Here is a 21967-nt window from a genome sequence, read left to right as displayed (position 1 = left end):
TGAGAAACACCAGCCCTTACTAATACAGCATGATTTACAAACTATGATTATGGTAATGAAAACCAAGCCGCTTATAGAGCTTTCATTCAGCTTATCATCACAGAAAAATATCTGCCCAAAGTTACTATAACACATTGTATTCTGAAGGTGGATGATAAAGCTCCGAACTGCACTGCGTTGTTGAATTACTGTTTGTCTTGTTATAGAAACTATTCTACTCTTTTGAGAGGAATACTCTTTCCTCAAGTTCAAATAGAAAGCACCAACACTCAAGGTCCGTGACTTTCAAGCAGTCAACTTCTTAGCACGCATACATGAGTTGATGGCAAAGATTTATGGTCACTTTTAGAGTATTCTATGGACAATTAGTAGTTTGGCCATACGGAAAACAAAGTAATTAGACTGACAAACTCTCACAAAAATCTCTGCTAAGTGATCATTGAAGTAACTTTTCTTTAAGCTCTTTAAGATTATGGATGACATAATTTTTATAATCACAGTTGAAACATGTACTTCTCTAAGGACGTCAAATCTTGTTACTAAGACATATGCAGTCTATTTGTCAAATCCTGATTTAAACTGAATTCTTCCAAAATAAAAGGGATCATTACTATATTCTGTATTCAAACTTACTCTAGGATTTTGACTTTTCCCAAGCAGTGTCCTATGCCAATGAAGTTAAGCTGTAGTCTACCTTAAGCTTGCATCTAATAATTCAAAATTGGTTTACAATTGCTTCACTTCTCTTAAGTCACCCATCTCCAAACAACCATTTCACTGAATACCAAAAGACCGGCAGTTCAAAATTAGAAGTAGTTTTCCAAAGTATTTTACGTAAGATGCAATCCTTTCCTTTGCTCCTACTAGAACCATCTCCTTTCCAAAGGACAAATACAGGTCCGATGAAATTGGACAGTCTCAGCTGTTCTTCCCACCATGTCTAGTGACAAATGAGAGGAACAGCATCTCATCTAAGGGAAAACATTACCCAGAGCACTAGCTGTGAGTTGTAGGCTAAGCCATGGTAGCAGTTGTCTTGGTCCTGCTTAGACCTCCATGCTTTATATGTTCCCAGTGCAGCACCACGAGAAGTTCCAATTCTGCAACAAGAAAACCCCCCTACTGAGGAAGCTGCAATCCTCCCAAGTAAATTGCAACTGTTCCTCAGACTACACTTTAGATGAGCAATTCTCTAACTGGTGGAATGGGTCACTTGGGAGAGACAGGAATACACCTCTGAGAGCAATAAATTAAGTGCTATTGCTTATTGCAGGGCCCACCAGGTCGGTCACCCAGCAGTAACGGCAGCAGCATTGTCAGGTTATAAACACATCAAATTCCGAGTCAGTTCTGACAACTGTGACAAGTTTTTACTTACGAAATAAGCATAACCTATAACCTGCATTCAGCTACAACAATGTAGAGGCATATCTCTCTAGTAACCTACCCGAAAGGCCTGTTTCTAAGAGATTGCTTTTAATAACAGGGAAGAAAGCATTTTATTTCCAAACTGGGACTCACGGAGCTTGCTTAACCTTGGTAAGTCATCTATCGGGAATCTCTGAATTCACACTCAGACAGAAAAGGAACACAGTTCCTGCTGTATATACCATTTCCCTCCTGAAGTCATGATATACACAAATTGGTGAAGGTTTGCTGCTTACCCATACTGATTCAAGGAAGGCTGAACAAAGATAGTTAACCTATAAATGGAGAAAGACTTGTGAAGAAGAAATTAATGCAACTTCATCAGGTTAGCACATTCTTATACAAACAAGCACCTTTTATTCAAAGTGTTCGGGGGGGGGGAAGATGTTATTTTTACTGTTGCCTGGCAAAGGTGTGAGAGAGCCAGCAAGAGAGATTCATTGCACACAATCCTGTCCTAGAAACAGACGGGGGGGGGGGAAACAAACCAAAAAACAACAAGGAGCTTTTTTTTTCCTCCAGGGACAGCAGAGGTGAGGGACAGCTAAAGAGGGAAGCGTTGCACGCAGACAGGGAGCAAAGCAGATGCTTGAGTCTATCTAAGGGAACAGTCTGAGCAAGGTACAAGGGTGCCTGGGTGAAGGGCGGGGGGACAGCGGGAAGAAGCGGTTTCATAGTTAATGGAATGATCCTTAATTACAAGTTGTAATATGTTGTAGAAAAGAAAAAATTAAGAGTATTTTTTGCTGCTACACAAATTAAGTATATCATAAGAAGTTAGTAAACTGCCTGAAAAGTATTCTTCTAGATTATATAGAAGTATTTTCAAACAAATCCCTCTATTATTTCCTGAGTTACTTGCTCCATAATGCTCACAAGTGACCTCTGCCTTTCATGATCCTTTAAATACTGATGCAGCGTGGAGCTGAAAAGGTTATTTTTAATCTCTAAACAGGAATTGTGTGCCATCAGACCCATTTCTCCCCCCAAAGAGTAAGCATCCTAGAAAAAGGTTGAATTAATCAGATCAAAATAGAGAAAGGGGAGTCAAATCAAACTTAAAGTGGTGCAACTTGAAAATCTATTCCAAAGAACACTCAAATCAATGAAATTCTTCAAGCTAACTTGGATCATACCAGTAACTATGAAACCGCTGCTGTGTATCCTAATAAAAAGAGACTAGATTGCATATGCACATTTAAAATAGATTTACCCTAACAGATTTAAGCATTAAGAATGGTAGAATCATCTACTACCAAAATACTCCATGTTCCAAACCACAGAAAACACTCTATGCACTGTTTTTAATGTGAAACTCCTCCTTCCTTCTAGCTATTGTAACACTACTGGCAACCAGTTTGAAAAGCTCCATGGGCTCTGCATGGGCTTTACTTTACATATATGAACTGAAAATGTGACTTCAGACCTTAAAGCACGGCACATACGACAAGCCCTCTCAAAGACAACTAACGTTTCTTAAGTGTTTACCTAGGTGAAATGCAATAAAAACTAGATTGTCAGTTTTATTTTTATTTCCTGCATTCTTTGTGTGCACACAAGTAATCACTAACCAACAGTGGAATATTTTAGAATAGATTTTAAAACTAGCAGACTGCTTTCCTCTGAGCCCATTAATGCAATTTACTCAGTGCTGTCAAAAGTGTCTGGAAAGGCACAGTAGCTGGGAAGAAATCCACAAAGCTCCTGACATAAGGAGCTTTCACTCTGAAATGGAGACACGCTGAAGATCTAGTTACAGAACTTGGCAGATGACCATAGGGATGGAAGGACAACATCACAGCACTGCAATCCCGACTCCCCAGTTAGCTGGAAAATTAAAATAACAAAAATTTCACAGAAATGTGAAAAAGAAAGAAGTAAAAATAGTCTCCAGAGCACTGACCTAGCAAATATCTGAGTTCTGTTTTTTTTCAGTCTGACCTAAATAATTAAGTTTTTTGCTCCCTTAGATCTTAGAGGGTGAAAGTCTGGATACACCGTAGTGAGGAGTCTGCTCTTTATGACAGTTACACAAAACTGTAATCTACTGTTGATCTGGAATTAAGCTATAAAACGCATATTCAAAATGAGATTAAGACATTAACAGAAATGATAAAAAATGAAAATGCCTTCTTCACTACCACGCTGAAACAGCAAGGTAATAACAATTTGCAGTAATAAAACTGCAGAATTAAAAGCATCATACCCTTTGACGATTTTTTTTAATATGTGTCTTGACAAAACCTACGTGAAAGTGTTCCTGCTACAACCAAGTGGGTTTTTTTAGCATGCTACAATAAAACTGATTTGGTGGCAAGTTCTCACTCCTACGGAAAAATTCTAGATGCAAAAAGCAATCCTCATTTTGAGGCTCAATGTGTCAAAGTGATAAGCTTGTTTTTAAAAGGCTATCTGTGCTGGCTTAAAAATGCATACACATTAGGGCTTGGTTCAAAATATTCAGAAGTCAAATGAGATGTTTATTCAGCAGCTCTTTCAGATAAAGGGAATGTACAGAGTTCTCAGGTGTTTGATTTGCTAAATGGACAGCTACAAGCTACACAAGAATACAAACAGCATGATTTACACAACTTAAAACTTTTTTGAATCATGCAGTTCTGTAAAACAGTTCTCTGAAGTAGTTTATCCAAATGTCCAGCGTTTCTAAAACTTCCAAAATGTCTCTGAACTACCAAACAAACTACCAAAACAAGCAAACCAAGCTATGGTAACAGCACCCTACCTCTGAATCCACAAGTTAAGCTACTCTAGTGTGAGTTTAAACTTACAATTACCATTTCCCATTAGAGACCCCGATCTGTAAAGGCTCCAGAATCATTCTTAGCCTTCTGCAAAACAGAATTTATACAATAAACAGAATTTTACAATGCCTATTCAGTAATACTGAAAGCATAAACTATCCTGACCCTTTCAAGTCTGCCTTCAAAACACAATGCACAAAAAGAGTCTGCGTCACAGTCGTGAACCTGTATCTTTTGCTGGAGAACATAAAAGGTGTGTTATCTTAAATGGTTGGAGCCTGATCAGAAGACAACCCTTCAAGGCCAGCTCCAAGGCTCAGCCACATGCATCGGCACAGAACCTCGGGAACTTCAGAGTCTTCAGTCCATGGGAGATTTCCTTCTGGTTTTTCCTGACTATGCACTTCAGAGCTTTGGGTTGCTTTTTTTCATTGTTTATTACCACAAAAGGTCAATAAAATAGTAAGTATATATCCCTGACTCGGAAAATGGGAAATTTATTAGAAGCTGTTAAGATGGTGGAAGCATCACAATATAAGTGTTTCACAGGAATTAATCACTTCATACTCACAATTTAGAGATCAGAATTACACACAAAATTGGCAGGGTTTTTTTTCTTTTCAGTGTCATCTTGAAGCAATATTGCTTCTTTTTGCTCTCTCGTTCATTCATTTTCCAAAAGGAACCTTAACATCCTTGGCCAAATTTAAATCAATTTCAAAGCTTTCAAAGCTGAAGATTGATTTTCTCTTTAAAAAATGACCTCCAAAGTGTCTTTCATAGCAGAGCACACAATGTGAATATCTGTTGGCTCATTCTCACCCTTCAAAAGCCCTTTTTAATGTGATAACGTATTTCAGACTGTTAGCAAAATGAGTAGTATATTTTCACATTTATGTTCTCAATATTGAAAAAGAGGAACATCAAAGAAAGCAAGACAGAATTAGAAGACTACAATAAAAAGGACAATGCCTGTACCTTTTTCCTGTTCAGTGAAACAAAGGAAATACGTTAATTGACAAGGCAAGTGAAAAGAACTTGTATGACTTACAAAACAGTAACATAAATAAAGTGCGGGGAACTTTAATAAACATGATTTAGCATTCATAATGGCAAGGGAAAATATTGGCAAAATAGCCCAAACAAACCAAGGGACAACCATGTTTTTACACAGTAAAATCTTAATTTCAGAAAATTCATATCTGCATCACTCACTGCTAAAAAAATATCAGCTTTAATGTTCTACTCTGTCAGCAAAAAGCACAGACAATGTATCAGTCTCATACTACTGTTCACCACTTTTTGGTAAGTGTTGGTAACACCATAAATGTGTCAGCAGGACAGCATTTCACTAATTCTAGAATAGAAAATATTCCTAGCCCCTGATCAGTAAGTTCTACTGAACACTGCTGAATGGAAACCCATCTCTATTTAGTATAACTATCTACCTCATCAACACCAGCAATCATTCCACCTTCATTTTAAATAGCATTGAAGTGATCTAGGCATTTTCAGCCTTGAAACGCACACTACATAGAGTACATTGGCCACATGGGCTCTGGAAGTGGCAGCTAAGTGGCATGATACCTACTGCCCATAGGAGGGCTGCACCCCTCTCACCCCAAAAGAAGCAATCCCTTTAAAACAAACAGCTGAAGGACCCTTGTTTGCTTTGTCTTGGGGACCACAAGTGCAGGAAGCCCTGCTGTCAGACTGCCACACACTGAGGGCCAACGTTCTTTGTGGCAAGACAACCATGGCCACTAATGAGAGAAACAGAGATGATAATGTGCAATAATGATTATGTGTAATAACAATATTGAAGTCTGACATTAACAGTGAGGTTTTGGTAGGGGAAAGGGCAAACAGGAGAGAGTTAGGAAAGGAATTGAGTTGTGGCACGTGTGGGAACATCTCTGCTCTGCGTTTGACTTTGCAGTGCACCATCCATGCTCTTCATTACAGCATGTCAACATACACCAACACGTACCACAGGGTGTTTTAAATTGTGTACACCACACACTAATCACTGCTGGAATTAAACTATTCCTTTCTTTTTCTATCATTCACTTCTCAAAAGATTTATTACTCTAGCAAGAGCTAGAGATCTTAGGAATCTACAAGATAGGAAAATTTAATATTTTACATATATCAGCATAGATGCCTTAGTATAACAGAAAAAGCACTAATCCTTTAATGAAGCTGATGTATTTGCAATGATTCCTTTTATTATAAAGAGCCCCTGGAGGGAAATTTACTAAGGATCTTGGGAAGGAAATAAAAAAAAATAAAAAAAGGATATATTTAGAAGCTTCCCCCTCACACATAAGATTCTCTCTCCCTTGCTTCAAGTTGGTGGCAATGGCTTGGTGTGAAAACAGCCTCAAGTTCAGGGATACAGGAACACAAATAAGGTTACAATCATTTCTACAGACTCTGTGTTGCAAGAATCACACCTCAGCCCCACATGAAGTCTGGCCCATTACATCTCCTAATTTACTTCATGGATCTATTTCAGCATCTCTAAACATGGACTGCAGTCACCACACATGGCCCACGACGACTCTGATTGAGGATTACATCATCCTAATTCACATGCTGCCACATAACAGTGTTTTCTAGTTTAGCAACAAGGATGATGCTCCCACAGCAGCCTGAACCATAAATTGGCAGACTTTAGCCTGCCGTTTCAGCACCTGATGTGAAAACACTAAACAAAAATCAAGCTAGCAAGTGCACTCACAGGAAACATCTATTCAAAGTCTTCTTGACCGTGAAAGTACAAGAAAGATGCTCATACACGATCACCAAATTGCTAGTCATATTGTACTGACACACCAATCAATTTGCTCAGCTCCACTGGGAATACCTGTATACTTGTGTGAGAGTTGGTAGGCCTTTAATATTTTAATGACTGTGCCATATACTTCTACTCTGTAAAGAATAAATGAGTCAGAAATACTCGCAGTTGGCCTACAGTATCACTAAGACTACTGCGACCAACAGTCTGTGCTAGTAATATTTTATAAACAGCTGATAAAACCAGCCAGAAACTCCAGCAGCTACAAAATATTTCAGCAAAAACATGCTTTCCTCCCCACAGCTTCGTATTTGGGGCTCAATAAGGTACCACTGATTTGAAAATAGTTTTGCAAATGAAAACAGGAGAAAATCAGCAGTTTCAAAAGGATGCGAGTCCTCAGAAGCTTCTCTAACTGGAAATGACCCGATTTAGAAAAATTCCTTTGAAAGGCTGGATTGGTTCCAAACCCTCTGTGTCACGCTATTTTTATCCATTTTAGGGGATCTAAATAGAGTCACTTTACCCTCATCAGTAATGAGATGCGACTCCAGTATCCTACTATAGGATTATTTTGTGTATATACTGCTCACCTGTAGAGAAATACAACATGTAGTCAGAAAGCCTAGAAGAATAACATGCCATAAATATTGACCCTAAATTGAATATTTTGAATATGCAAAACAAGAAAGAAAAATTAAGGGCATCAGTCTTTATACACACTATCTTTAATTTTTGCCTAAAAGAACAAAGCATGAGAATAGCCTACCAAAAAGTAATTTTCTGGGATATGGTTGAACTCATAGGATCAGAATAATGTACCTTCTGAATGATAAATACAGCATTACTGATGCAACCCTTTAATATTGAACAGTTTATTTACTGACTAATCAGACATCGCCTCTGAGATACAGAGACCATACTGACAATGGCATCATAGCTTTTAATGCAGTTTAAAATAACTCCAAAATCTGAGGAGATAACTGCCCTAAGCATGCCTATTTGCCTTCACGACTTTAATCACAGCAGCAGCACAGTTCCAAGTTTGGAACAATATCACAGTTAGCCCTGTCCTCATCCATCTTGGTCAGCTCCCAGAAAGCAGCACTTTAAAGCAATTGGCTCTGGAGTGTGTTTGGGGTTGTTGTTTGTTTTTTGGTTTTTTGTTTTTTAAAAAAAGTAATTGTGTGTTGGTTGAGAGCTACGCTTGAGAAGTGTACTGAAATAAAAGTCTTCAGGCAAAGGCTAGAGCAGTGGGATATTCAATTCATTTAACAGCACTCAATTTGATTTTTCATTGCTTTAATCTTACTTTTTTTAAAGGTGCACTCTTAATGCAGCAGAAAGGCATGAACTTATACAGTAAAATACATTCTGGCTGCAAAGTTAACTGGTTTTCAAATACTGAAAAGAAACAAATACATTAATTTCTTACTATGTTATAGCAACACACACCACCACCATCCAAAATAAAACATGGTTGAGAACTGATCCACACAGGTTTTTTTAATCAACATATTACCTTAGGCTGAAAATTATAGTGTTTATTGTTTTGTGCTTCTGAGTCTCTCAGACATAACACACCATTCACATTACAGAAGAATGTTTTGTAGCCAGGGAGTACTATATTTAACAGTTCCATCATTTGGAAGAAATGTACATAAAGCACAAAATTTGTCTCAAGTCTGTAATATTAATGAGATCAAGCCATATGTTACAGGATCTTTTCCAGAGCCCAATGAAGTAAACACAGACCTTTCTATTGACTTTTGTGGACTTTCTATCATAGCATTTCAGTTCCAGAACAGCCCCGGTGGTGGCACAATTCAGGAATATAATTAAGACAGACTCATTTGGTAACAAGACTAACCCATGTCTCATCCATGTCAAAACTACAGTCCATTTAAATCAAGCCTTCACCACAGTAGAGACTACCTAAAAATAACTGTGTTGCCTCTGAATTTCTCTCTTTCTTGACAAAGATTATAAGATTCAGGTACCCCTTTCAGAACTGCTTGGCTGTATAGAGGCAGTGCTTCCAACTTCATAGCTCATGACAGGGCCAAAACCAGAGATTACTGTGCAGGCAATATTTAGATATATCACCACAGAAAAAGCTTCATGCTGTTCTCCAGAAGCATATTTTGTCTAGCTAATGGATCAACTTTTACTGTATTCAGAAGATGCTCCTGAATCCAGTTCTCTATTATAAGGAAAGATAAACTGCAAGCTCAAGGATGGATGAGAAAGAGCATAAAAATGCAGAAAAGGAGCAAAGATCCTGGAAAAAGAACTCATTCCAAAATACATGTGGTGGATAGAACGCATAAGCATTCAAACTGAAGGTAATGCATTTCAATTATCATAGTCTACAATAGAGAGCAATAGTGAAAAAAAAAAACAAAAACAACTTAGCAGCAGCATGTAGCAAGATGATATACCAAATTCTTCTGCATACAAATTACTAATAAGAGTGCAAAATGTTTATTTACCATGGATTTAACTGACAAGATTACATACTGCAGAATAAAGAGTCATACCTCCCACGGATATGGAAACAGATTTAAAATAATTCTGCAGTAGACATAGCAAAATGAAATCACTTACCATTAGTGTTGCGTTGCTGAAACCATCTGAAGAGTCATCCCTCTGGAAACAGATTTTTCTATCAATAATTGACAGCTGATACAGCTTCAGGCAGTGCTGGTACACCAGGGAAAGACATGGTGCAGCACTAGCTCCTTCCCCTTTAGCCTATCCCTAGCACTTTTTAGATCTCTTTCTTAACCCTTTCTAGGTATTTTCTTGCTCTGTCTTGGGCAAAAAGAGAAAGGCATTATACATGTTATAAGAAAAGAATGCATTATTTCCCACTTTACTTAGAGCGTGACAAGAGCCGTGGGAAGAAAGTCAGTAGGATTTAGTCATAACAATAAGCTAAAGAGAAGTAAAATCTAAAACCAGAAAATGACTCAGTGACTGGGAAGGAGTTATACCAGAGACATGAGGTACTGTAACCAGAACAACGACCCCTCCAAATGTAGAATTAAGAGGTCAAGACCACAATAGCATAAGATAGTAGCAGAGAAGTAAGCTAAAGAAGATTTATAGTTCACAAATTTCTGTAAGAAAAAATGGTTATGATTCTCTTGCAGCCTTGGACCAATAAGATTTGGGTTTTGAAATCAAACCTATTTGGTTTCACTGAGGCCAGTGAATAAAGCCATTTTTAAACCAAATGAAATCTTAAGTGAAGTGATGGAAAGAGAAACATTAGTTCTTTTCCTGGGATAACTCTTCCTGTAGTATTCTGAAACCATTCACATGCCTTAAATTTGGTTGTTTTCTTTTACAATGTCAATTTACAGCAGGGAGAAATTGTTTTCTGACATAATTTCACAAGATGACTTTTCTTTGTCATATGATTTTTCTTTTTCATTGAGAAAAGATTGGTCTGATCTGAGAGCTGAGTACATTTTAATAAGGGTGGGCTGCGGACCACGGAGGCCATCTGACAATAAAACGTTTGGAAAACTCTTTTGTTCAAATAGGTTATTCCTCCTCACAGAAAAAAAAAATCTGGAGAAACCTCTAGAAAAACTCAAGTGCACTCCATTCTCTTGTATCAGTTTTACAGCAGTCAGGCCCAACTGCACTGCTACTGTCACACCTGCACTACAAAGACAAAGTACTGTGGAGAGAGAGATTCAATGAGATGGAGAAGGATATATTCACATAAAGTGGTTGTAGTCCTACTAGTTGTACTGCCATCCTTCAGGAATCATATACAGGCAGAATGAAGCTGGGAGGAAAACGTGCAAAGGCTACAATATACATAGAAGACATTTCCTCTTACTTCCTCCCTGCTTAGTTTACAAACTGTAAGAGTAGATGTTCTCTTTGAACCACAGAGAATGTCTCTCTTGCTTGCGCATTCAAGTGAAATAGGAAATCAAACAAATGTGTGTATTTGCACTGTAAGTGCAATTGAGAGCTATTGAATTTTCAGGGCCTTATTTCTTTGATAAGGCTCTGAAAATTCAATAGCTCTACCACAGTTTGTTGCCATTTTCCTCAGTTTATAAGAAGTATGATTCTCCCTTTCATGCAAATCAGCATGGAAAAACACTACAAAGAAATCCCACAGATGACATTGTAATCACATTTATTCCTCAAATATAAAGACACAATAGTGGATTCATCTGTATAAATGTAGAGCCCTACAATGGAGGTTTTAAGCTAGTTTCTCTGGGCTGCCTTCACAGACAGCCTGTGTATAGTCAGTGTAGGCAGCTGCAGGTATCTGGATTGTAGATGTATAAACATCGGTGAAATTATTCCTATCCAAGTTGCTCAGCATGAAAATCTCACTCTACTTAAAATAAACAAAAAACAACCAAAGAAACAAAAAAAAAATCCAACCCATCAAGGATTAAGGCCTCTACCTTGACCATGATTGGACAAGTACATCTTCCAAAATTGAAGAAGAGATGAATTCAAGGACTTTGAAACAGTGTGAAATGATGGGAGGAAACTCAGTGCAATCAATTGAGACACAATTTCCTGTGGAAGCACAGAATTGGTAGTGAAATCTGGACATCTTTCCTGAAATCTCTTCCCACAGGTAACTTTTCCCTGTGGCTCCTCATCTTGTCTTGGTTCCAATTTTCTTACATCCAGCTGTTGCAGAGAGTCAGCCTCAACTAGACCATTAATCTCTTATCCTCAAGCAGCTGGAACAGCATTATGCATGCATGTCCCATGACTGACTGAGAGGTATTTCCTCCCTATCAATGAAACTAAATTGTGCACTTTCTCAAACATCACTCACAAGAATATATCTTTTTTTTTCTAATATATTTTAATTTCTCATAGATTTTATTTCATTTTCTCAGAAAATATCAAAGACTTGTTTCCTATATGTGTTTGTATTGCTTTAGGCAGAGAGGCCACAATGCTCTTTCATTTTTTCCTCATACCTAGAGACAACAGAGAAGAGCAATATATAGGCTTTTTCAAGCAACTGCTTGGGGTCATTAACTGCATTGTTTGTCAACTGGTGTCCAAAATTTCAAATCTAACTCTGTACTGTTCCCTTACTTTTCTTCTATTTCTTCACTTGTGGATGCTGCTCTAGGTCAATATCCTACAAGATTCCCAACCCTACTGAAGACCTTGTAACAGTCCAAAACAGCACCGATTCCTGTGTTGTCATGCAGTAACACTTTCTTTTACTTACTGAGTATACCCTCTCCATCCTCAGAAACATTCTTTTCAGAAAATGCTTCCATTTTTAAAATGGTACAAAATGTACCAAAAACATGTTTTCACATCACTCTTGTTCATTTCTAAGCAAAAAATCTTTCATTCAAATTAATGCCTAATTGTTAATGCTCACTAGTAATTTATAGTCTTTCAAAGACTTCAGGTTGACATAAAGATAAAAAGTTAGGATAATATTATATCCCTCTAAAAAGCCACATGAAATAAAATGGAATAAAATGGGGTGGTTTTTTCCTTGGTGAAGAAATTGCACATCTTTCAGATCTCTTCCATCAATAATTCATATAAAGTGTTTTAGCACATTTCTTCCAACCCCCACCCCACCAAGGTAAGATTGGAAGAATAAAACAATGTAACAAATTCACAGACATTTCATGTTCAATGAACACTAAACACGTGACAAGCACCCACAAAAACAAAGAAAACGCAGACTTCCATCAAATAGCTCTATTCTGCGTTTTTCAACAGTCCGTTCGTGAGCAAGCAAATACGAGCAATTTCCCAGTAAAATTTTGCAATCTTCTGTCCTGTCAGTCCACTCTTTTTTGTGTTCATAAACAGTATCTAGATCTTTGCCTCTTCACCTGCGTGAATTCAGCATTAAGCATCTGATTTCATTTTCTCATTTTCTCATTTTCTCCAATGCTTCCACTGCACCCTATAGGGATATTACTGTGCTGCTTTTCAAGCGCTAAAAATAAAACAAACACATGTCAACCCAAGGACAAAGCTGGAAGGAAACATACTTTAATGTAACTAAAGAAGAATATATTTAGCATTATGCTACTAAGCAAGGATGAAAATAAACTTGTCAACACGTCTCTGTGTCTAACTGTGAAGCCCACGCCCCACTCAATCTTTCTGTAGCATTTTTTATATATGAAAAGTGGATCCAGTCTTCCTTAAGAGTGACTGTTAGTGCTCTGTTACTACTGCTGGCCAGAGGGGGCTTCTGAACTGCAGCGTAAAGCACTTCCATCTTTTAGGCAGTCAGTTTATCTATCAATTAACAGTAATGTGGCCATCTAAGGTGCATTTGAGCAGTGGTACCTATTAGACTTCAGTCTGGAATCCTTCCAAAACCCAGTACAAGCGCAAGTGGGACCTGGCATGTCATTTACTCCACAGAAAGTAAAAAGTGAGTCTTAAATCAGAATGTTGTTTTCTTTTGTATTTCTTTCATTACTATTATTAATTTGGGCTCTCCATAAAGCAGCAACTGTCTCTGTGAGCCCAGAGATGAATGCTCATCAAAAAAATGTGATTATTAAATATTGCCTTTGAAGCAAAGATATTTTTTAAATGAACACCTATATTTTTAATATTCTAAACTATTTATACTTATATTTTTAACACTGGGAAAAGAAATATTACAACTATATACACTGAACTTTATTTTTGAGATCTGTATTCAGATTAAAACTGATACTGAATGCAAGAATGATTGTGCTTGCTTTCTTTAGTCCTTTAAAACACAAAACCAAAAATTCATTCTGTTACATTAAAGCTTGTTTTCTGGTGTATGGAATTCAAGGCAAGAGCAAAAATGTCAATAAGTGAATATAAATTAATGTGATAGTATTCTAAAACTATTTTGTACAGCTGTACCAACATTTAGGAGAGAAGGCAAGGAAGAATACTGGGAACAAGCAAAAAGCTGAGACTAACTCCTACAGAACCTGCACGTTCCTGCATCCACCACCGCCAAGAAGAGCATCCGGTAGACCAAGGCACTATGGAATTTCCTGGTCTGAAAAACCTTCTGGCTCCAAGAAGGGTGCTACTGTGGAACAGGAAGATTTGCTCTAATACCCAACAGATTCAAAGGTTTACTACAGTATATCACAACGTTTTTTCTCCCGTATGCATTCTCAATTACAGATGATTCTCTTACCCATCAGTGTAGTAGACATCAACAAATTCCATTCTAAATTTCACATTAATATTTAAAATACTAATGTATTTTAAAAGGGCTCATTGGTTCCAGTAAACTTTAAAGGAAGCTCCTATGTCTGCAAAAGGAGTACTTGCAAAGTACCATCCTGGCAAGGGTTTAGGTAAGCATTAATGGAGCTCTAAAGAGCTTCCTCATGCTTAATAAGGGCCATTTGAATCCTACTGCCAGAAGTCAAATGGCCCCAATTAACTTCCTAGGTGTGTAGAAAATGAAAGTAAATTTGAAGCTAATATTCTAAAGTTCACAAGGGAAAACCAAAATCCAGCTAATATCCCCCAACACATATGCTGTGGTACTTGCAGTGAATTTTCTTAACTTTAACAGTTTGTAGGCATCTTTCCAAATAAAATGAACTCCCACTATCTTCATACAGGCTCTAGCCTTCTTTTAGGAAAATACGAGTATTCCCTCCCCCCTCAGATCATTATAGTCACTATGTCAGCTCTGGATGATGGAAATATCTCATCAAAAAGGTAGACGACCGAGAAGCACTTGCATTTTTCTTCAGGGACTGATACAAAGCCTAGCAATACAATTAAAGGTCTTGATGATTTAGGATTGGCCCAAAAGTCACAACACTTCAAGGCAGTAATAACATTCAAAATTTCATGAAGGTTTGCAGAAACTTGCAAATATGAGAAATAAGCACTGTTGATTTCAATAAGCTGTCTTTACACTGGTAAAATTATAGCACAAAACCAAGAAACACTAGTGATACATGTCAAAAAATCATCTTGCAACGTCTTGTTATGCTCATTTTTTAAGACAAGACAGAAGCTTTATAAAAGCAAATGCAAGGTGGCTTGGGAAATGTTAACAATTTATCTATTTCGGATGTTAAGATTTCATTTCAATTTTCTTGGTTTTCTAAGGATTTCCATCCTTAAATTAATAATGTGTTCTCAATTTGTATGAGACATCTGCAAGTATCTTTTAAATGCAAAAATACTCCTTAATACAACATTAAAACATAGGGAGAAAAAAAAAAAACCCAGAACATTAGAAAATGTGGAAGTTCAAGAAATGACTCATTTGCCATATGTATCCTACAGAGATTTTTAAAACTTACAATAAATATCCACAGATGGAGACTCAAATCAAGAAATCATATTTCAGTCTTTCTTGATGCTGAGGACTCAGAGCAAGCTCATTCGACAGTCAGCATTAATCTGCCACATTTCACCTTCAAATATATATATTATGACTTTCAGTATCAACATACCATATTATAAAGACCTCAGAAAAAATTGTAACTATACAAAAGATCATAAGATTGTTTAGTGTCTAACGGCTTGTTGACCAATTCATCTCCTAGTTCTTCAGACTTGTCCACAACTTAATCTACACTGCCTATTTAACACTGTCACCTTTGGAAGAGCATGGAAACAAACGCTTATTTATTTATTTGCAAACCTGAGCCTCAGATTACTAAAATGATTGCTAGATTACTGGAATAATTACCTAATAACTGCTGACAGGCTTGATCTCCTGGCCTCTGCTAACACTCGCAAACAAATCCCTTCAGAAATATGTGGAATGTATCCAAACCATCAGAAATATGGAATGGGGGTGGCTTTATAAATAAAAATAAAAAAATAAAAAAATATTGACAACCATTGTTCTAGATGTTCTTCCATAATACTGCCGATACCTACAGGTAAAAACACATTCTTTCCTTATGAAAGCAATTACATACTTTGTATAAAATAGCTCATGTAATAGCTCTGAAACTTTGTAACATCCATCTTCAGAGAACCTGGCTTCAAAAATAATACTTCCATATGTCAGTGTAGACATGATGCTTACTCACCATGCAGGAAAACCCATGGCATAATAACTGCTTCTGTCATTTTTTATTCCAAGTAGCATTGACATATATCCTATTTCTATTAAAACCTACATTCTAGTACTTAAAACGGGCAAAATCTTCTACTGATGCCAAGTCACTGTATATCTTGAGATACTCTGTGGAATTTGGGGGACAACCGAGTCCCAACACAGAAAAGTGCTTCTAGTCTTTCAACTGTGAAAACAGCCAGCAGGACTTCTCTGAGTATTATTTAGATAGGTACTAGCACACCAATTCATAAAATTAATGAAGGATTTAGGCAGAAAAGTATACTGAAGCAGGGGGGATTTGCTTGGTTGGTTTAGGGTAGGGTTGGTTTTTTTTTTTTTTGAGAAGGAATAGTATCTAGCTTTGGTACTCAAACCACAAATACACAAGAAAGGCACAAAAGCAATCAATATTGAAACCTTAAGTCAGTTTCACAGAGTTCAGCAGTATGTTCAAATTCCAGCATCAATTGCTTTTCCCTTTTGCTTACAATTATGTGTGGTTTCAATAGCAAAAAACGCAAAAAAAAAGATCCCACAGGGCTTTCAACTAAGCGCAGCAAGTACAGGAAGATATTTGACTTGCATCTCCAGAGATTTAACTTGTTCTACATTTTAGCTTCCACTGGGTACCACTGCCAACAGACAAGCCCATTTTAACCTTAACTGGCTCCGAAGAGACCTGGCTGTACGTGCGACACGACCCGCACAGATGATGGACTCCGCATCCAAAATTTGAGGGGGTAGAGGATTAATACCTTTAATCCTGAAACGCCCCCTCCTTCGCTATTCCTCACACTGCGTCAGGCACGCCGTTACCCTCCCCTCGCAACACGGGGGCTGCCCGCTGCCTTCAGGAAACGTCCCGCGGGGCCGCCGCCCGCCGGCACCGCCGGGTCCCTCACCGCAGCCCCGGGCCCCGGGGCCCCGCCGCCGCCCCAGCTGAAGGCCGCGGGACCCGGGGCCGCCACTGCGGACAGCGCTTCTCTGCAGCCCGCACGCCCTCGGGCCCAGCACCCGAGAAAAGCAGCGGGGGCTGGCAGCCCTTCCCCCGCGCTCCTGCCCCGGAGCATCGCCCCGAACCGGCGACAGACCCCGAGGTCCCCAGGCGAGACCCACACCCCGCGGATGACCCAGCGGCCCTACCCGCTCCCCAGCACCCACAGCCCCCCAGGCCGGGCTGCCCTTCCCCGCCGCCCCTCCTTCCCGGGCGGCGATGCTGAATCACCGCGGGTAGCCGCTCCGCCGCCTCTCCCCGCGGACGGCAGCCTGTCCGCCGCGGGGCAGCGGATGAGGAGAAGCGTCGCCGGAGAGGACGAGCTGTTCTCTCACCGTTACCTGTCAGGGCGGGGGAGCGAGAGGCCCCCGAGCGCTCCGGCCCTCCTGGGAGGGGTGGGGGTGCCGCGGGAGCAGGGCGGGCCAGGCGGCGCCTCACGAGCGGCGCAGGGGGGCTCTCCCGGCCGGCAGCATCCGAACCGGCGCCTGCCGAGCCAGGGACTAGCGGGAGGAGGAGCGGGAGGTTACGCCGGGGAGCCGGGAAGAAACCATTCCCCGCGAGGGGGCACCGCCGGCGGCTGGCCAGGCGGGGCGGGGAGGACGGGCCCTCCCACACAGGTACGTGCGAGGAGAGCGCCTGGGGGAAGGCGGGCGATGACCGCAGAGCGGGGCAGGCGGCGCCGGCGGCGGGTGACAGCCCCCTCCGGGCCGCCGGTCCCCCCCCTCTCTTTCCGCTGGGGGTGGGAGCGGCCCGCGTTGCCTCCCTGCCCGGGGACGCGAGCCGAGACCCTAGCAACCGCCAACGGCCGCCGCCGGGCGCGGGGCGCGTTCCCCTCAGGGCCGGGAGCGGCCGCCTGCCTTCGGCCCCTCAGAGCCCCGTGGGGACGCCCGGGCTGAGCTCCGGCTGACGGAGGATTGCCGCGGGCCGGGAGGGCGCTCCTCCCCGGCCTGGGAGCACCGAGCGAGCGTCGCGGTGAGGCGCGGGAAGCCTGTCCCGGCGCCCGCAGGACTCTGTGGCGGCAGCAACGGCGGCGGGATGCGGCGGGGCAGGTGGAAGGGCCTGCGGCACCGCCGGAGCGCGGCCCCGGGAGCCGCCAGCGGCTGTTTGGGGAGAGACGGCCGCTTCCGCGGGTCCTGCGGTCACCTGCTGCAACCCGCGGGTCTGTGCTGATTTATACCCCTTTTCAAACCATTATTATTCTACAGCCCCCCCCCCCCGCTTCCAATTTGGTCTTAAAACCAATGTTTTCACTCCCGTGTACGTAACTGCTGTTTGCCTCTCTGAAAGGCATTTCAGCCTTTCCCTGAAATACTTTGCGTCTTAGCATAAGGCACGTGACCTAATCAGGTAAATGCATTAAAGATTAAAAAAAATGGAGAAACGTGACAGATAAAGATTTTAAAGAATGTTATCAAAATATATTAAAAAATCTTTTTTGAAAAGAGTAAATAAAAGCGCAACAGAAATTTGATCCATTATCTCAATTTGATCCATTATCTCAATTTGATCCAATATCTCAGTAGTATCCTCTTTGTTTATCGAGGTTAGGAGCCAGATTCACAAGCAGTGGATATCACCATGGCATTGGATTTAGGCTGATTTATGTTTGATGTGAAACTAGCCGTAATCTTTTATTAACTTACTCTGGTTGCTAATGTTTGGGGTCTCTTCTGTTTTATCAATTAATTAACCTACTTTACTCATACTGTTAGATTCTCACATGACACATTCCTCACTACAACATTCATATTCATTTAATGAATATTATATATTCATACAACATTTAAAACCAATTTCAGGCTAATATTTTCTACACAATCTCTTGGCTAAAATAGGCTTTCCATGTGAATCTCTACAACTACCTCTCTAAGGCAGTTAGACATAAATACATTCAATAGGCTTAGGTTAAAGTTTTTCTTTTCTTGGTCAGAACTAGAATGGAGGAAGTTGTCAGTGTTAAATGATGTGAGGCAAGTTGGTTGAAAATTTAATTACAACTTGATCAGCATTATGGTTTTGGTTCTACTTTAACATTTTGCAAGGTAAGCTGATATTTTAAAAGGAATAGATTGTGGGCTTCTTGCAAACACTAGAATGATTGTTAAGGACAGAAAGCCACATGAAAAATCCTTTAGGGAATCCTAGAGAGGATTTTCTCATGAGGAAAACAGAGGACTGTTTTCTCATGTGTGGTATGGATTTATAGCCTGTAAAGTTGAAGAATTTCTTACTTTTTACAGACATGGTATTTTTCATTGGGTTTGATTATAGTTTACGTTGTGTTTTTTACTGATACGCAGAAATTATCATTTATTTACCGCTCAAACCTTTGTTAGGCTTGTCAAAAAAAAAGAAGCAGAGGTATAATTTCTGCCCACAAACATTTAATCTCATGGAAATTCACATGCTTGTTTGTGTAGGTAAGTGTTTGTAGGAACAGACCTTTATTTTGATGAAAGAAAACCCATGCTAGAACAAGAGGCAATGGGATCTAAGCTTGTCCCTATGTAAGCGTTTTCTATTTTTCTCACAGCTGTGTTACAGGATGCTCGTAGGGAAAGGTTTGATTTTCTTTCCGTTAGTCATTTGGAATGCTGCCACCGACTGCAGATGAAGCCATTTACAGGGTTTACATGCATTGCATGTTATCTCCAGGTCAAAGCTTGCTTCGGGCCTACAGCAGATCCTGCCTGCTTTGTTTTAGCTGTATGTCCACATTCTGTACCCTAAATCAGGTCTCTACACCCCAAAGTCTGAGATGCACCTCTCTGCTGAGTGAATTATGTTAGATAGTGGGAAGAGCAGCACATCACAAATGAGAATTTATGAGAGACTGTTGCCAGCTGTGGCTTTATACTTCACAGGCAAACCCAGACCTTTGCAATACGACTGTGCCCTTGCTCTGCTCCTGGGAGGTTCCAAGGTGCAGCTAATGCTTCCCCTTTCCAGAGGAGCACTGGTACAAACGGACGCTGGTCTCAGCTGGGAAATCACAACAGCTCACAACAGCTATGACACAGCTCCCAGCACAGACCAGAGGCTGACAGCACAAATGCTTTTTCTCATCTCCATGTCTGGGAGGCAGGAGGCATTAATCTCATCCAGAATGTGCTTTTAGTTGTTGTTTCCCAGAAGCAGATCAAATTTACTTTTTTTTTTTTTTTTATTGTGATCTGCATTCTGTATCGCTCTGGAAGTAGATGGTACTTCCCACCTCGATGTTGAAACATTTGAGCTAACACAATTTAGTAAGAAACCCAAACAGGGTATTAAATACACAGATGCTTGATTAGGAGCATTAAATAGTTTTATTTTTAATATTGAGCTAGTTTAAATATTGAACATTGATGCACTTGAGACAACAGATGTGCCTAGATAATTATTGTAAATAGAACTAGCAATAAAAATACGTTTTTATGACATGAAGACCATCTTACGAATTTCACAAATAAATAAACATAGACAAAACAGAAAACTAGAGAAGGAAGAATCAGAAATGTACATATTTCTTTTATTATTTTTAAGTTTTTTTCCTGTTTTTCCATCCAGGGATCCTGGGTACCTTTGTGACTTTTCATTGTTATAGTAGAAGAACAACGGTGGCAATCAGATCAATCCTATCTTTGAGAAAGGTTGATTATTTATTTGAGCACAGTTCCTATTTCACCTTTCCTGTTATTAGTAACATACTCCTGAATAATTATGAGCACTGTAATGCTGCATATGTGTAATCCATCCCAAAGTCAGTAAATGTAATTTCTTCAAATTACAAAGAGGAGAATTAAATTCTCTAAAGAATATTGGTCTTTGAACAAAGTCACAAAATAGGCTTTGAAATGCAAATCTATTTCTCATGTCCACTCCACCATCAGCTTCCAGAGCAGCAGTAGGATGCACAATCCGATATGGTCCAGAAAACTTGAAGTTGCATTTTGTCTCTACTATTGAAACATGTTGTACCTTCATGAAAATGTTACCGTTGGGGAATGCCAAAAAGAGTTCCAAAACATTAAAAGTAACAATCATGAAGTTCAAAAGCTTTGAAAGAGGACCAGCAAGTAGCTGTACAATATGAAACTTAGCTATTCCAAGTGTGTTTTCTTCTGTTTTCACAACACTCATCTTGGAATATATTTACGAAGTAGTTAACTAGGCTTTTTCTGAACAGGTGTATTTTCCCACTTGCTATAAAACTATGTCCAAACATAGTCTGTGCAGTCAAAAATCACCCACTTCCTAGTGACTGACTAGAAAACGTTGCCAATGAAGAAACAAGGTTCAGCTCAAGTTCCCTCCCTCTACTTTATATTCCCTCAGGATTCTCACTACAAGACTTCTCAGCCCAACCATACTTCTGATGCTTCAAAGAGCAACACCCATTTCTTTTATAATAAGCCATCTGCTCACTGTGTTAGCAAAATCCACGCAACAGCTTCCCAGCAGCACCAACACCTGCTAACAGGGGATGGTGTTTCAGGCAGATACTGCCAGCCTGTCACAGCTTCTTATCTCCTATCTCTCTAATCTTCAGAGCGCTGTCTGGGATTATCTCCTGGAAATCAAATGCCCAGCAAGATGGCTTGTTATTTTTATATATATATATAAGCAAACATGTGCTTGATTGAGTTCATTGCTGCTGTAAACAGCTTTTATTATACAGATCAATGTGAATTTATAAGCTGTAGCAGTGTGATATTGACATAACATAGCATTTCATATATAATAACTTTTTATAGTCCTCATCACTCCAAACACGCTCTGGGTGAAATTTGGTACTGATGTAAGCAGATACCGTAACACCAAGGGTATCCATAGACTACAGTCAATTACACTCAAGCTTAATGGGGCCCCTTTGGTTCAGGCATGTTTTTGAACAGCTTTAAGACATGAGCACTTCTATTTTT

Source organism: Numenius arquata, chromosome 8 (assembly GCF_964106895.1).
Source record: "Numenius arquata chromosome 8, bNumArq3.hap1.1, whole genome shotgun sequence".
NCBI classification, from domain to species: Eukaryota; Metazoa; Chordata; class Aves; order Charadriiformes; family Scolopacidae; genus Numenius; species Numenius arquata.
This window is presented reverse-complemented; position numbering follows the sequence as displayed.